Source organism: Amblyomma maculatum, chromosome 1 (assembly GCF_055883805.1).
Source record: "Amblyomma maculatum isolate TAMU_Amacu chromosome 1, ASM5588380v1, whole genome shotgun sequence".
In the NCBI taxonomy this organism is placed as follows: Eukaryota; Metazoa; Arthropoda; class Arachnida; order Ixodida; family Ixodidae; genus Amblyomma; species Amblyomma maculatum.
The window spans coordinates 435,183,706-435,188,133 of NC_139344.1; the positions used below are offsets into that span (position 1 = coordinate 435,183,706).

General features: G+C 49.2%; 1 pseudogene; it reads left to right on the plus strand.

The window, feature by feature from the left end:
- Positions 1–910: 910 nt before the first annotated feature.
- On the plus strand, positions 911–2,527 carry LOC146209456 (uncharacterized; annotated as a pseudogene).
- Positions 2,528–4,428: the final 1,901 nt, after the last annotated feature.

Genomic DNA, 4,428 nt, shown 5'->3' on the forward strand with positions numbered 1-4,428 from the left:
CCCATTGTACCAGTGTTTAAAAAAAGATGGCACAGTCCGGATTTGCGGGGATTTTAAGACAACCTTGAATCAGGCTTGTGCACTTGAGCAGTATCCCCTTCCGGTGAATGAAGACCTGTTCGCGTCGTTGAGCGGTGGTGAAGTTTTTAGTACACTTGACCTGAAACATGCCTACAACCAGGTGCCGCTAGACGAAGCGTCACGCAAGGTGTGTATGAATAATACACATAAAGGGCTCTTCTGTTACAACAGGCTGCTGTTCGGCATTTCTGCCCCTCCTATATTTCAAAGGAAGATGGATACCATTCTAGCGGGCTTGCCTGGAGGGCAGGCATACTTAGTTGACGTGTTGGTGTCTGAAAAGGCGGCAGACAACGGATCTCGGCTGAAAACAGTGTTGCAGCGATTTCGAGAGCACGGGTTAAAGCAGCGATACGACAAATGCAACCTCAGCCAGCTATCGGTTTCTTATCTGGGACACCGTATCGATAGTCTCGGTCTTCACCCGACGGAAAAGAACGTGGAAGCTATCATGAAAGCACCAAGCCCTCGTAACGTGAGCGAGCTGCGTTCTTCTGTCGGAATGCTACCATTTTATGCACGGTTTCTGTCGAACTTGTCAACAATGTTGTCCCCATTATATCAGCTACTAGAAAAAAATGCGCGATGGCTGTGGAACCACCCCCAGGAAACAGCGTTCGTCAAGGCCAAACAGTGTCTCAAGGATGCCGAAGTGCTTGCCCATTTTGACCCGTTAAAGGAGCTGAAACCAGAGTGCGACGCTTCCCCACACGGCAGTCGTGCAGTACTGTTTCCCACAGTAGGTAGCGTCAACAGACCGATCGGATTCCGTTCAAGGACTTTCACGAAAGCTGAGCGGAATTACGCACAGCTGGAGCGTGAGGCGCTGGCCCTAGTTTTTGGGGTCACGAGATTCAGAGACTATCTGTTGGGCCGTGAATTCACCTTGGTTATAGACCACCAGCCTCTCCTCGAATTGCTAAGGGCCGACCGCCCGACACCCTCTATGGCTGCAGCCCGCATTCAGCCTTGGGCACTCAATTTCGGAGGATATCGTTACAAACTTCAATACACTCCCGGAAGGCAACTGTTGAACTCGGAAACCCTCAGCAGGCTTCCGCTGCAATCACTCGGTCCTAGCATGTAGCCCCAAGAGCCGCAAAAGTACGTGTTGTCTTTGGACAGCCTGGACGACGGCACAGTCACTACACGAGAGCAGAAAGACCTTACAGCCATCGACTCGACCCTAGACCGCGTCAAGCATTACGTGCTACAAGGTTGGCCTAGAAGTTCGAAAGGCCTTGAGCCGTGCCTGGCGGCACTTTTTCACCGCCGACTTGAGCTCTCCCTGGCACATGGGTTAATTTATTGGGGCCATCGAGTGGTCATACCGGCAGGTACGCGAAAACGATTGCTGCAACTGCTGTATGAAACCCACCAAGGGTCTTCGCCGATGAAATCTATTGCACGATCGTTGTTTTGGTGGTCAGGCCTAGACCGATAGATTGAGGAAATGTCAGCTGAGTGCAAAAATTGCACCGACAACTTGCCCATGCCGCCAGCCGCTCCACCAGCAAGCTGGCCACAAACGTTTGAAAAATGGTCACGCATCCATGTGGATTTTGCCGGGCCGATAGAAGGCAAGTTGGTGCTCGTGCTAATCGATTCGCACACTAAATGGATAGAAGCGCTCCCTCTGAAGCAAGCAACCACAGCATCTACAATCCACTGTTTGCGGGACATATTCAGCCGATTTCGAGTGCCCAGAATGATAGTTTCTAATAATAGAACACAATTCACTAGTCGTGAATTTGCAACATTTGTCCAGAACAACATCTCGCACGTTAGGACCGCCCCCTTCCATCCGCAGTCTAATGGGGCTGCTGAAATAGCTGTCCGAACGGTGAAAGATGGTCTCCGGAAGTTGGGGGCAGGCAAATTGGAGCACTAACTTATGCGCCTACTGCTCAATTACAGAAGGACGTCCCAGAAGAGCAGAAAGTCTTCATCAGAGATGCTTCTAGGATACCAGATTAGATCGCGCCTGGATACGTGTTTCCCGAAGGGTAGCGGAGACGCACTATTGGATAGCCAGGAGTTGCTGCCCCAACTAAAGAGTCGTGTGCACGTTCGCAACTATGAAACAGGAGACAAATGGATACCAGGTGATGTGACATCTACGCCTGGGACCAGAATGGGTACAGTAGAAACGCCTGGAGCAATTGTCCGGTGGCACGTGGACCAGATACGTCTTCGGCCTACAGAAACACAGTCACCCGACACTGCGGAAGACGCGCGCCTGGACGATGCTACATTCAGGCCAGAGGAATCCGCATCACAGCTGGATGCCAGACTCCAAGGATCTGCTTCGCCGCCTGCAGTTGGGGATCATCATGCTGACGGCGCCTTCCCGTCACTTCCGTCATCCGGGGCAGTAGTGTCAAGCGAGCCCGCTCAAGTGCTACGACGCTCGACGCGGACGAGGAAACCATTTGACCGATTTTAGGAGGAAGAAGTGTTATGTCACAGCGCTGTGTCAAGTGCGGGCCACACACTGCGCAAGCGTGAAGTTTTCTTGCTGTCTCGTATGTCCCATTTCCATTCTCTCTCTCCCCTGTATTATATATCATCATCATCATCATTATCAGCCTGACTATACCCACTGCAGGGCGAAGGCCTCTCCCATATTTCTCCACTTAACACGGTTCTGTGCTAGCTGCATCCACTTGACCATTGCGAACTTCTTAATCTCATCCGCCCACCTAACTTTCTGCCGCCCCCTGCTACGCTTTCCTTCCCTTGGAATCCAGTTTGTTACCCTAAGCGACCATCGGTTATCCTCTCTTCGCACTACATTTCCTAACCATGCCCATTTCTTCTTAATTTCCACTGGAATGTCGGTAACTTGGGTTATTTCTCTGACCCACTCTGCACGCTTCCTATCTCCTAATGTTACCCCTACCATTTTTCGTTCCATAGCCCTCTGGGTTGTCCTAAACTTAAGAACTCTCTTGGTTATTCTCCACGTTCCAGCCCCATAGGTGAGTACAACTAAAGTACAGGATGATATATAACCACCCCCTGTTGCAATAAACGCCGGGTCTTACTTGCCTCGTTCTCAAGTATGTACGTGCGTTCCGTTCTTGCCGTGGTCTATAGGCCGCGGCTATGCGACGCTATAAAACATGCGAACAGATTTGAGGTCGAGACCTTGGGCTAGGTGGTGCCCTCTGCAGTGACTACTGCAGTGAAAGCAATTACCAGCACGGCATAGGAAGAGTATACGCATATGTTTATGACTGCATCTGCACTCTATAAGTAATGCTGCAGCACACGTCTATTCGCCTAAAATCGTGGAACCACCATGAATGGTGCCCATACCCCAGAGGAACTAAAATATTATCAATGTGATTCTGTGTGAAGCAACGTTTTAACGCATTTGGGCTTAGCGTTCATACCTAGTATCTGCTGGTATCGAAGCACGAGGTGCAGGTCTTCATTGTACAAGTTGGCTGGTACTGTAATGTGCAACATTTCTGCGCCAAAGCAATGAACGTCTCGGTATCAGTGGTTCTAGACGCTTTGCTAGGTTTTTCGTACCAAGCACATACAACACGCAGCCACATGAAGTCATCCTGGGCGCTGTTCTTCCCACACTCACTCAGAACTAACCTTATTCAGAAATGGCGTTCTTTTTAGGCTTTACACATAACACTTGCCCTCATAAATGAGTCGAAGCTTTGTAAATAAACGCCTCCCAGGCCAGACTAGCTATAGGGTTGAAGCATATGCAAAAGATCAACGATGCCTTACCAGTAAAAGCAGCGTCCATGATAAACAGCGGCGTAGAAAGTCTTCTTTGTTGTCCTCTCTGCACGCGCGCAATGTATCTCTGGCACTGCCTCGTGTATAATGATGTCAGATGCGCCGCAAATATTATTTTCGACCAGGCTTTAATTTCCTGCCGCTACATTTTATCATTTTCCTTATTTGCTTATACAAGCATCGCAATTTTCTTACTGGCGACATAAATATAAAACTTTAAAATTCACTGATAGGTCTATTTGCTTGATGGACACATTTTTAACATCTTTGCTTATGCCGCCAGGCTGTCAAAAGAACTGTAAAAAACATTAGCTCTGGTTTAACTACGGTTAAGCCTAATGCTGGAACCCGCGACAGTTCCACTGCCAAATTTCCTTTTCACGCGCGCGCCTTGCTATTTGGAGCGGCGTACTCGCTTGCTCGATATTTTAGGGCCACGCGCTTATTTCTACCATTTCGTTTCTAACTCGGCATTTCCTCGGCCTGATTCTGCACATCCGCAAGTACCGCCTGCATTTGAACATTCAAGTGGTTCATGAATTCGTTCATCTTTGGCTCAAAGTTTGTGAGGTTCTCTACCCT